General features: G+C 44.4%; 1 long non-coding RNA gene across 3 annotated transcripts in view; it reads right to left on the reverse strand.

The window, feature by feature from the left end:
• The window catches only part of LOC115189287 (uncharacterized), a 31,507-nt gene that overhangs the window by 15,086 nt on the left and 2,888 nt on the right, over positions 1–13,533 (reverse strand). For 2 of the 3 annotated variants that reach the window (XR_003876839.1, XR_003876827.1), the window contains exon 2: positions 2,925–3,027. This is a non-coding gene — a long non-coding RNA (uncharacterized LOC115189287). Of the gene's footprint in view, positions 1–2,924; positions 3,028–13,314; positions 13,394–13,533 lie in introns of those variants that run through there. The other variant, XR_003876833.1, reaches the window with a different exon arrangement.

Genomic DNA, 13,533 nt, shown 5'->3' on the forward strand with positions numbered 1-13,533 from the left:
AGATTCTCCAATCTCCGCTGTGGAGCTTTGCAGCTCCTTCAGGGTTATCTTTGGTCGCTTTGTTGCGTCTCTGATTAATGCCCTCCTTGCCTGGTCCGTGAGTTTTGGTGGGCACCCCTCTCTTGGCAGGTTTGTTGTGGTGCCATATTCTTTCCATTTTTAATAATGGATTTAATGGTGCTCCGTGGGATGTTCAAAGTTTCGGATATTTTTTTATAACCCAACCCTGATCTGTACTTCTCCACAACTTTGTCCCTGACCTGTTTGGAGAGCTCCTTGGTCTTCATGGTGCCACTTGCTTGGTGGTGCCCCTTGCTTAGTGGTGTTGCAGACTCTGGGGCCTTTCAGAACAGGTGTATATATACTGAGATCATGTGACAGATCATGTGACACTTAGATTGCACACAGGTGGACTTTATTTAATGAATTATGTGACTTCTGAATGTAATTGGTTGCAGCAGATCTTATTTAGGGGCTTCAGAGCAAAGGGGTGAATACATATGGACGCACCACTTTTCATTTTTTTATTTTTTAGAATTTTTTAAAACAAGTTATTTTTTTCATTTCACTTCACCAATTTGGACTATTTTGTGTATGTCCATTACATGAAATTCAAAAAAATTCAATTTACATTACAGGTTGTAATGCAACAAAACAGGAAAAACGCCAAAGGGGGTGAGTACTTTTGCAAGGCACTGTACTCAAGTATGACAATTGGGTACTTTTCCACTACTGCATGTGACAATTAATTAGACACCTCCTACATTCTTTTGTGTGAAACTGCACAAACTCAAATAAAGTGGTGCCTAATGGGATTCCACTTCGTTCTGAAACCAGCAGCATTGCTGGCTCGGTTGAAGTGGTTATCGGAGGGTCTAAATAGCACCTACACCCTCCATCATTTTCACTCCCTCAGCTTTGGTACACTGGTAGAGTGGCGCGTGAACGTGCAAATGGAGGCAGAGGGGGTGATTTGGGATTCAGCTAGAGAGAGAGAAAAAGTGAGAGAGAGTTGACAGGGAAGGTGTCCCTGTGAAATTGCGATGAGCGACCCTAACCTTTGCCTGCAGCAGTATACTCTATGTAAGCTAGGCACAGAATGTGACCTGCTCTGTTGTGTTGGTTAACTTCATTATCAGTGGGTCAATTGATTATCTTCTTGGACAGACACAGAACAGCCATCAGAACATCACATTCTGTCCTCTACACAGAGGGCTTTATCAACTAACCACCTATAAGCCTAGTTTCAAGGAGCAACTGATATGTCCTAAACAGTGATGTAGTCGTTAAAAAAAGGTGGGTAAACTATAGACTCCAGTGGTAAACTATAGACTCCAGTGGTAAACTATAAACTCCAGTGGTAAACTATAAACTCCAGTGGTAAACTATAAACTCCAGTGGTAAACTATAAACTCCAGTGGTAAACTATAAACTCCAGTGGTAAACTATAGACTCCAGTGGTAAACTATAAACTCCAGTGGTAAACTATAAACTCCAGTGGTAAACTATAAACTCCAGTGGTAAACTATAAACTCCAGTGGTAAACTATAAACTCCAGTGGTAAACTATAAACTCCATTGGTAAACTATAAACTCCAGTGGTAAACTATAAACTCCAGTGGTAAACTATAAACTCCAGTGGTAAACTATAAACTCCAGTGGTAAACTATAAACTCCAGTGGTAAACTATAAACTCCAGTGGTAAACTATAAACTCCAGTGGTAAACTATAAACTCCAGTGGTAAACTATAAACTCCAGTGGGCGATCGAGACAAACCACCACCAATATGAACAAAAACGTATTACATTTTTATAACAGCTTGGGGTTAAACACTCCAAGTAGAGAAGCCTAAAGATAAATAATCCACATTGTTACAGAGGAACATTTTGAAATATTTTTTTTAATAAATTTGTACAATTTAAAGAGAGTATGTTAGGGACAGTCTAATTCAAGTCAATGGTACCTATATTAGCATTTTCCAAATCATGTCCAAATCATTTAGAAGTAAATCCACTGAGTTACACAATACATTTTGAGATACTTTAGTATAATTTGGACAGGAAACCTCATCATAGTGAGGATATTAATAGTGAGCAATATTCCCACTAGGTTACGCGTGGGCGTGCAGCTCCCTGGGACTGCCTCGCAGAAGAAATATCAGCCCTCACAGAGAAGCACTTCACGAGATTGAACTTCACTCAACTTTCTAGTTTTCCCCATTAGTTAACACTATCAACGTTTCCCTCTGCTGTGGAAATTGTGATCGAATCAATGCAATATTAGCAACTTTCAATCCAGCATACTGAAACAAAACAAACTATGCAAGAGATTTTCTTGTAGGAAGATTGCATTGAGTAGGATTCTATTGCATTGACAGGCACGACTCAAGCCCATACTCTACACAGACTGGTGCGCCGTAACCAATCAGAGCTGCAGTATCCCTATATGCAAATAGACCATTGCCATATATGGATTTGCATGTAGCCAGTTGTGTACATTTGTTCCTATTCTTTGCTAGTGAGTTATTAGCCCAATTATAGCTAGTTTCTAGTCAGCAACGGGGGAGTGGTTGCTTCCTACAAGAGCACAAAACGTGTGCATCTCTTTTGAAAAGCAAGTAACAAACAAAATATGTATTGTAGCCACTTATATCTGTTCATAATGTTGTTTGTCTATGGATATCTAAATCTTCTCAAACTTCAAAATGAAATGTTCCTTAATTAAGGTGTGTTCCCATAACATACCCTATTATTAGCATGTTGATTGTATTTGTAGGCCAATAGGGAAGGTAGACCATGGGGAGATGTTCATAATGAAACATATCTTCTTTAAGTACTTCCATTTGATTGATAAGATTAGCACAGATTTTCTCAGTGGACCCTACATGGGGCTCTGACCTCTAGTATGGGAACCACTGTACTAACCTTTCTCTCTGCTGGCTTCCTCTCTCTCTGTGTCTCCTCTGCCTCCTCCTCCATGCATCACAGCCTGCCTCAGCCTCACCACCGTCTGTCTCACCAGTACTCTCTGTAAAGAAAAGTTATGATGAGAACTTAGTAGCCTGCTGAGGTCAGGCTCCATTTAACATTAGCTTCTTACCACTCACGAGAGGGCGGAGTTAGCCATTTGAGAGAGTGGTGAATGTACAGCTAACAAGGAAAATCTGGGAGGGCAGGCGAACATAACAGAGGCAGGAGTGATTAAAACTCTGAGAATATAAGCATTCTGAGCTTTGATCAACACTGGGAATACAATAGTAATTGGGTAAACGCTAATTAACAAAATAAAAAAGTTTAATCTATTTCACAAATAAAAAGGTGCGTAAACAGCATTTACGTGTATTAACCCTCCACTACATCCCTGGTCCTAAACGATCACAGTCCTGTACAAGTTGGTGCTAGATCTATGCTTGGGTGGGTTACAAATAATGTTGACAGGCTTTGGGATCAAATAGTTTAAGAACCAGGGGTACACTGGAAGGAGGACTCCCCCCCTGACCCTTTACACTACCCTGTCCTGATTACACTTCCCTGTCCTGACTACACTACCCTGTCCTGACTACACTACCCGTCCTGACTGCACTACCCCAATCTGACTACACTACCCCACTCTGACAGCACTACCCCATCCTGACTACACTACCCCATCCTGATTACACTACCCAAGCCTGACTACATTAGTGTGTGTGTGTGTGTGTGTGTGTGTGTGTGTGTGTGTGTGTGTGTGTGTGTGTGTGTGTGTGTGTGTGTGTGTGTGTGTGTGTGATTTTTCCTCCATTTAAATCATTGGGAGGGCCACCTAAGCCTGACTACACTACCCCATCCTGACTACACTACCCCAGCCTGACTACACTACCCAAGCCTGACTACATTAACGTGTGTGTGTGTGTGTGTGTGTGATTTTTCCTCCATTTAAATCATTGGGAGAGCCACCTAAGCCTGACTATATTAGCGTGTGTGTGTGTGTGTGTGTGTGTGTGTGTGTGTGTGTGTGTGTGTGTGTGTGTGTGTGTGTGTGTGTGTGTGTGTGTGTGTGTGTGTGTGTGTGTGTGTGTGTGTGTGTGTGTGTGTGTGTGTGTGTGTGTGTGATTTTTCCTCCATTTAAATCATTGGGAGAGCCACCTAAGCCTGACTACACTACCCCATCCTGACTACACTACCCCATCCTGACTATATTAGCGTGTGTGTGATTTTTCCTCCATTTAAATCATTGGGAGAGCCACCTAAGCCTGACTACACTACCCCATCCTGACTACACTACCCCATCCTGACTACACTACCCCATCCTGACTACACTACCCCATCCTGACTATATTAGCGTGTGTGTGATTATTCCTCCATTTAAATCATTGGGAGAGCCACCTAAGCATTTTTTGGGGCTGTCTAAGTCTTTTTTTTAAATAATTACATTTTCAGGGTTTGGAAAAAAACAAATATAAAGTACATGTATGTAGAAAAGATAATGGACCTATATATTTTTCATATAATACAATCTTAGAGAACTAACAATTAACAAAAGATAGACAGTCAGGGAAAATTGAGAATTGAAAATCCCAAAAACAATGAATTTAGCAGTGTTCATTCTGTTATTATGTTTGAGATAAAGAACATAGGGTAGCTGAAGGGTAGGACAAAAATAAAATACAAAAATAGATAACTAATGTAAAATATCCTGTGTCCGTAAAAACTATATAGTATGTATAAGCTGGAAGGAGAAGCCCAAGTATTGTTGTCCATTAGTTTACTCCAAATGTATTTATTTATTTATTTAACCTTTATTTAACCAGGTAGGCAAGTTGAGAACAAGTTTTAATTTACAACTGCGACCTGGCCAAGATAAAGCAAAGCAGTTCGACACGTACAACAACACAGAGTTACACATGGAGTAAAACAAACATACAGTCAATAATACAGTAGAAAAATAAGTCTATATACAATGTGAGCAAATGAGGTGAGATAAGGGAGGTAAAGGCAAAAAAAGGCCATGGTGGCAAAGTAAATACAATATAGCAAGTAAAACACTGGAATGGTAGATTTGTAGTGGAAGAAAGTGCAAAGTGGAAATAGAAATAATGGGGTGCAAAGGAGCAAAATAAATAAATAAATGCAGTAGGGGAAGAGGTAGTTGTATGGGCAAAATTATAGATGGGCTATGTACAGGTGCAGTGATCTGTGAGCTGCTCTGACAGCTGGTGCTTAAAGCTAGTGAGGGAGATAAGTGTTTCCAGTTTCAGAGATTTTTGTAGTTCGTTCCAGTCATTGGCAGCAGAGAACTGGAAGGAGAGACGGCCAAATGAGGAATTGGCATTGGGGGTGACCAGAGAGATATACCTGCTGGAGCGCGTGCTACAGGTGGGTGCTGCTATGGTGACCAGTGAGCGGCGATAAGGGGGGACTTTACCTAGCAGGGTCTTGTAGATGACCTGGAGCCAGTGGGTTTGGCAACGAGTATGAAGCGAGGGCCAGCCAACGAGAGCATACAGGTCGCAGCGGTGGATAGAATCTGGGGCTTTGGTGACAAAATGGATGGCACTGTGATAGACTGCATCCAGTTTATTGAGTAGGGTATTGGAGGCTATTTTGTAAATGACATCGCCGAAGTCGAGGATCGGTAGGATAGTCAGTTTTACGAGGGTATGTTTGGCAGCATGAGTGAAGGATGCTTTGTTGTGAAATAGGAAGCCGATTCTAGATTTAATTTTGGATTGGAGATGTTTGATGTGAGTCTGGAAGGAGAGCTTACAGTCTAACCAGACACCTAGGTATTTGTAGTTGTCCACATATTCTAAGTCAGAACCGTCCAGAGTAGTGATGCTGGATGGGCGGGCAGGTGCAGGCAGCGATCGGTTGAAGAGCATGCATTTAGTTTTACTTGTATTTAAAAGCAGTTGGAGGCCACGGAAGGAGAGTTGTATGGCATTGAAGCTTGTCTGGAGGGTTGTTAACACAGTGTCCAAAGAAGGGCCAGAAGTATACAGAATGGTGCCGTCTGCGTAGAGGTGGATCAGAGACTCACCAGCAGCAAGAGCGACATCATTGATGTATACAGAGAAAAGAGTTGGCCCAAGAATTGAACCCTGTGTTACCCCCATAGAGACTGCCAGAGGCCCGAAAAACAGGCCATCCGATTTGACACATTGAACTCTATCAGAGAAGTAGTTGGTGAACCAGGCGAGGCAATCATTTGAGAAACCAAGGCTATTGAGTCTGCCGATGAGGATGTGGTGATTGACAGAGTCGAAAGCCTTGGCCAGGTCAATGAATACGGCAGCACAGTATTGTTTCTTATCGATGGTGGTTACGATATCGTTTAGGACCTTGAGTGTGGCTGAGGTGCACCCATGACCAGCTCTGAAACCAGATTGCATAGCGGAGAAGGTGTGGTGGGATTCGAAATGGTCGGTAATCTGTTTGTTGACTTGGCTTTCGAAGACCTTAGAAAGGCAGGGTAGGATAGATATAGGTCTGTAGCAGTTTGGGTCAAGAGTGTCCCCTCCTTTGAAGAGGGGATGACAGCAACTGCTTTCCAATCTTTTGGAATCTCAGACGACACGAAAGAGAGGTTGAACAGGCTAGTAATAGGGGTTGCAACAATTTCGGCAGATCATTTTAGAAAGAAAGGGTCCAGATTGTCTAGCCCGGCTGATTTGTAGGGGTCCAGATTTTGCAGCACTTTCAGAACATTAGCTGACTGGATTTGGGAGAAGGAGAAATGGGGAAGGCTTGGGCGAGTAGCTGTGGGGGGTGCAGTGCTGTTGACCGGGGTAGGGGTAGCCAAGTGGAAAGCATGGGCAGCCGTAGAAAAATGCTTATTGAAATTCTCAATTATAGTGGATTTATCGGAGGTGACAGAGTTTCCTATCCTCAGTGCAGTGGGCAGCTTCAGGCTCTGATCAGGCCCTACACCCAAACAAGGGCACTGCGTTCATCCACCTCTGGCCTGCTGGCCCCCCTACCTCTGAGGAAGCACGGTTCCCGCTCAGCCCAGTCCAAACTGTTCGCTGCTCTGGCACCCCAATGGTGGAACAAGCTCCCTCACAACGCCAGGACAGCGGAGTCAATCACCACCTTCCGGAGACACCTGAAACCCCACCTCTTTAAGGAATACCTGGGATAGGATAAAGTAATCCTTCTAACCCCCCCCCCTTAAAAGATTTAGATGCACTATTGTAAAGTGGTTGTTCCACTGGATATCATAAGGTGAATGCACCAATTTGTAAGTCGCTCTGGATAAGAGCGTCTGCTAAATGACTTAAATGTAAAATGTAAATGAGGTGTTCTTATTCTCCATGGACTTTACAGTGTCCCAGAACTTTTTTGAGTTTGTGTTGCAGGAAGCAAATTTCTGTTTGAAAAAGCTAGCCTTGGCTTTTCTAACTGCCTGTGTATATTGGTTTCTAACTTCACTGAAAAGTTGCATATCACAGGGGGCTGTTCGATGCTAATGCAGAACGCAACAGGATGTTTTTGTGTTGGTTAAGGGCAGTCAGGTCTGGAGAGAACCAAGGGCTTTATCTGTTCCTGGTTCTAAATTTCTTGAATGGGGCATGCTTATTTAAGATGGCGAGGAAGGCATTTAAAAAAAATAACCAGGCATCCTCTACTGACGGGATGAGGTCAATATCCTTCCAGGATACCCGGGCCAGGTCGATTAGAAAGGCCTGCTCACTGAAATGTTTCAGGGAGCGTTTGACAATGATGAGTGGAGGTTGTTTGACCGCTGACCCATTACGGATGCAGGCAATGAGGCAGTGATCGCTGAGATCTTGGTTGAAAACAGCAGAGGTGTATTTAGAGGGCAAGTTGGTTAGGATGATATCTATGAGGGTGCCCGTGTTTACGGCTTTGGGGTGGTACCTGGTAGGTTCATTGATAAATTGTGTGAGATTGAGGGCATCAAGCTTAGATTGTAGGATGGCTGGGGTGTTAAGCATGTCCCAGTTTAGGTCACCTAGCAGCACGAGCTCTGAAGATAGATGGGGGGCAATCAGTTTACATATGGTGTCCAGAGCACAGCTGGGGGCAGAGGGTGGTCTATAGCAGGCGGCAACGGTGAGAGACTTGTTTTTAGAGAGGTGGATTTTTAAAAGTAAAAGTTCAAATTGTTTGGTTACAGACCTGGATAGTAGGACAGAACTCTGCAGGCTATCTCTGCAGTAAATTGCAACACCGCCCCCTTTGGCCGTTCTATCTTGTCTGAAAATGTTGTAGTTAGGGATGAAGATTTCAGAGTTTTTGGTGGACTTCCTAAGCCAGGATTCAGACACGGCTAGGACATCCGGGTTGGCAGAGTGTGCTAAAGCAGTGAATAAAACAAACTTAGGGAGGAGGCTTCTAATGTTAACATGCCTGAAACCAAGGCTATTACGGTTACACTAGTCATCAAAAGAGAGCGCCTGGGGAATAGGAGTGGAGCTAGGCACTGCAGGGCCTGGATTCACCTCTACATCACCAGAGGAACAGAGGAGGAGTAGGATAAGGTTACGGCTAAAAGCTATGAGAATTGGTCATCTATGACGTCCAGAATAGAGAGTAAAAGGAGCAGGTTTCTGGGGGCGATAAATAGCTTCAAGGTATAATGTACAGACAATGGTATGGTAGGATGTGAATACAGTGGAGGTAAACCTAGGCATTGAGTGATGATGAGAGAGATATTGTCTCTAGAAACATAATTTAAACCAGAAGATGTCATAGCATGTGTGGGTGGTGGAACTGAAAGGTTGGATAAGGTATAATGAGCAGGGCTAGAGGCTCTACAGTGAAATAAGCCAATAAACACTGACCAGAACAGCAATGGACAAGGCATATTGACATTAAAGAGAGGCATGCTTAGCCGAGTGATCATAAGGGTCCAGTGAGATTCAGACAGCTAGCCGGGCCATAGGTAGCAAGCTGGCAGAAGATGGAGGGAGGTCTGTTTTTAGCCACCTCATCCGTTTCCGTCTGTAGATTAGTGGGGTTCCTTATGGGGCAGGGGTGGTAGGGTTAGAGGAAAATAATAAAGAAGGAAAATATATTTTACAAGGATTGGAAATTATGCAGACAATTACATTGATAGAAGCCACAATCTATCTGCAATATTAAAGCTTATCTACCCCCCCACAAAATCAATCAATCAATAAAAAAATAAACAGCATTAGCCATGGCAAAAAAAAAATCTGGAAATTAGCTTTAAAACTGCAAAATGTTTCTCTAAAATTCAGCCACGCCAACAGGCAGACCGGGCCCCCTGTCATGCCCACCACCTAAGTCCCTTTTTGGTCCAGATAATACAGTGTGTGTTTGTGTGAGAGAGAGAGTGACAACTTTTATCGTGATGAGGTGGCAAATGCTTCAAATGTCCCCTGTGTGAGTGGCCATGCCCGGGTTATCTGGGAAATGTGCTCTTCTGAAGTTGTCGGTTCCCATGACCCCTGGACAGTGTCAGATACGCAGAGTTGCCTGATATGATAATGCACTAGAGGTGTGTGGAGGTTACAGTGTGTCATCAGTTGCCCTGTGGAAAACAGACATATTGGATGACCCTAATCTGATCACATATGCCCTCTCCAGATATAAAGAGAGAGAGAGAGAGAGAGAGAGAGAGATACACAAGGGAAGTTTATCCTGTGACTTTCTCACTTTCTCTCCATCCACTCTCCCTCTCCCTCCCTCCCTCCCTACACAGACAGATTATCTTCCCATATTAAGGTGTTATGTATCCAGATTAAGGTTCCCTGTGAATATGATTTCAATGTCATTCAGTAAGCCACAGGATAAACTTCCTTTCTCTTCTCTCTCTCTCTCTTTCTAAAACAAAAACTACTTTCATGATGACACACAGGACACTTCCTAGAATCAAAGTTGAAAGAAAGCTCCACCCACTGAGTTGGATCATCAAGTCACATTGTTGACAGACTGAACCAGTCATGGAGACCTGAAATCCTGACCTCTCCCTACAAGCCCCCAGTTTACTGACTGATTGACTGTGGAGAGCCATACTGATACAGGACAGACACCTTCAGGTATAGCTCTAAATGCTTTCTATTCAGTGTGTTAGTAATAGGCACTTTGGGGAGTACAAACTCAGCAAATAAAGAAATGTTCCTTTTTCAGGACCCTGTCTTTCAAAGATAATTCGTCAAAATCCAAATAACTTCACAGATCTTCATTGTACAGGGTTTAAACACTGTTTCCCATGCTTGTTCAATGAACCAAAAACAATTAATGAACATGCACCTGTGGAACGGTCATTAATAAGACACTAACAGCTTACAGACGGTAGGCAATTAAGGTCACAGTTATGAAAACTTAGGACACGAAAGAGGCCTTTCTACTGACTCTGAAAAACACCAAAAGAAAGATGCCCAGGGTCCCTGCTCACCTGCATGAATGTGCCTTAGGCATGCTGCAAGAAGGCATGAGGACTGTAGATGTGGCCAGGGCAATGAATTGCAATGTCCGTACTGTGAGACGCCAAAGACAGCGCTACAGGGAGACAGGACGGACAGCTGATCGTCCTCGCAGTGGCAGACCACGTGTAACAACACCTGCACAGGATCGGTACATCCAAACATCACACCTGCGGGACAGATACAGGATGGCAACAACAACTTCCCGAGTTACACCAGGAATGCACAATCCCTCCATCAGTGCTCAGACTGTCCGCAATAGGCTGAGAGAGGCTGGACTGAGGGCTTGTAGGCCTGTTGTAAGGCAGGTCCTCACCAGACATCACCGGCAACAATGTCGCCTATGGGCACAAACCCACCGTCGCTGGACCAGACAGGACTGGCAAAAAGTGCTCTTCACTGATGAGTCGCGGTTTTGTCTCACCAGGGGTGATGGTCAGATTTGCGTTACACCGAGGCCTGTACTCTGGAGCGGGATCGATTTGGAAGTGGAGGGTCCGTCATGGTCTGGGGCGGTGTGTCACAGCATCATCGGACTGAGCTTGTTGTCATTGCAGGCAATCTCAACTCTGTGCTTTACAGGGACAACATCCTCCTCCCTCATGTGGTACCCTTCCTACAAGCTCATCCTGACGTGACCCTCCAGCATGACAATGCCACCAGCCATACTGCTCGCTTGCTGTCCTGATTTCCTGCAGGACAGGAATGTCAGTGTTCTGCCATGGCCAGCGAAGAGCCCAGATCTCGGGTCCTGTTGGATCGGAGGGTGAGGGCTAGGGCCATTCCCCCCAGAAATGTCCGGGAACTTGCCGGTGACTTGGTGGAAGAGTGGGGTAACATCTCACAGCAAGAACTGGCAAATCTGGTGCAGTCCATGAGGAGGAGATGCACTGCAGTACTTAATGCAGGTGGTGGTCACACCAGATACTGACTGTTACTTTTGATTTTGACCCCCCCCCCCCCTTTGTTCAGGGACACATTATTCAATTTCTGTTAGTCACATTTAAAAATATATATATATATTTCACCTTTATTCAACCAGGTAGGCTAGTTGAGAACAAGTTCTCATTTACAACTGCGACCTGGCCAAGATAAAGCAAAGCAGTGCGACACAAACAACAACACTGAGTTACACATAAACAAACGTACAGTCAATAACACAATAGAGGAAAAAAAATGTGTACGTACAGTGTGTGCAAATGAGGTAAGATAAGGGAGGTAAGGCAATAAATAGGCCATAGTGGTGAAATAATTACAATTTAGCAATTTAAACACTGGAGTGATAGATGTGCAGAAAATGAATGTGCAAGTAGAGATACTGGGGTGCAAAGGAGAGAAAAAAATAACAGTATGGGGATAAGGTAGTTGGATGGGCTAATTACAGATGGGCTATGTACAGGTGCAGTGATCTGTGAGCTGCTCTGACAGCTGGTGCTTAAAGTTAGTGAGGGAGATATGAGTCTCCAGCTTCAGTGATTTTTTTGCAATTCGTTCCAGTCATTGGCAGCAGAGAACTGGAAGGAAAGGCGGCCAAAGAAGGAATTGGCATTTGGGGTGACCAGTGAAATATACCTGCTGGAGCGCGTGCTACGGGTGGGTGCTGCTATGGTGACCAGTGAGCTGAGATAAGGCAGGGCTTTACCTAGCAGAGACTTGTAGATGACCTGGAGCCAGTGGGTTTGGCAACGAATATGAAGCGAGGGCCAGCCGGCGAGAGCATACAGGTCGCAGTGGTGGGTAGTATATGGGGCTTTGGTGACAAAACGGATGGCACTGTGATAGACTGCATCTGTCTGTGGACATGTCTGTGGAACTTGTTCAGTTTATGTCTCAGTTGTTGAATCTGTCTCAGTTTATGTCTCAATTATGTTCATACAAATATTTACACATGTTAAGTTTGCTGAAAATAAACGCAGTTGACAGTGAGAGGGCGTTTATTTTTTTGCTGAGTTTATAATAAGGTGACTTGAGTGTGATATATGTTGTCTGTTTAAAACTATGACTGCTGGCCTGGCCTGAGTTTCTTGGCTGTGATGTGAGTGTGACAAGCCAAATATGCAGAATCAATAGTGTCATTGATCAGCGTGGGTCTGAAACCAGGCCACAAAATGGTGCCCTCGCCATGTCACATGGCCCTCTCTTCCAGCTCCCTCCCTTTTTATCCCTCGCTCATTCCTGCTCTCCTTCCCCCTCTCTCGCTCTCTCTATGGCCGTCAATCCGTTTCTCTCTTCTCATTTATTTTTTTACAATGTCAATCTGATTTCACCCAACCTGGTGGCTAGCTCTGGGAGTTAACATCTGTCCTCAGGTCTTAGGAAAGGTGACGTCATTATGGTGGCACATGCCAACACAGTGGTCTGGACACAAACTCACAAACACAAATACACACACACACTCAAACATACAATCATGTGCATTGGCACTGGGCCTTATTCCCTCTAATTGTATGTTTCTCCCTCCCTCGCTCCATCCCCCTCTCCCTCCCTCTCTCCATCCCCCTCCCCCTCCCTCGCTCCATCCCTCTCTCCATCCTTCTCTCCTTCCCCCTCTCCCTCCCTCTCTCTCCATCCTTCTCTCCATCCCCCTCTCCCTCTCTCCATCCCCCTCTCCATCCTTCTCTCCATCCCTCTCTCCATCCTCTCCATCCCCCTCTCCCTCCCTCTCTCTCTCCATCCTTCTCTCCATCCCCCTCTCCCTCTCTCCATCCCCCTCTCCCTCTCTCCATCCCCCTCTCCATCCTTCTCTCCATCCCTCGCTCCATCCATCCCTCTATACTGTGTGCCGTTGTGATCAGGGTCATCTGGTGGTCACAAATCAGGAAGAGGGGTTAAGAACACTTAGCTGACTTTTGACTTATTTAATCAGTCTTTTAAAATAGACTGACTCGTTATGTTTCAAATGTACGCCCTTGTTCTGGACAAACCTTTTTATGCTTCCAGCCAGCCCATTCCCTTCTCTCTCTTGTCCTACTCCTCTCTGCTCGTCTTGTTCTAAGTAAAGTACCGTAACAACAGATGAGATATTAACTTCTACATTACTACTAAGGTAGCAGCACCCTGGTTAGTTCCTGGTTGGTTTCCCCTCCCTGTCTCTCTGTTCCACTACTAAGTGTGTTCTGTCTTCATACCATCAGGACCACCAC

The sequence above is a fragment of the Salmo trutta genome, chromosome 3 (genome assembly GCF_901001165.1).
Source record: "Salmo trutta chromosome 3, fSalTru1.1, whole genome shotgun sequence".
NCBI lineage: Eukaryota > Metazoa > Chordata > Actinopteri > Salmoniformes > Salmonidae > Salmo > Salmo trutta.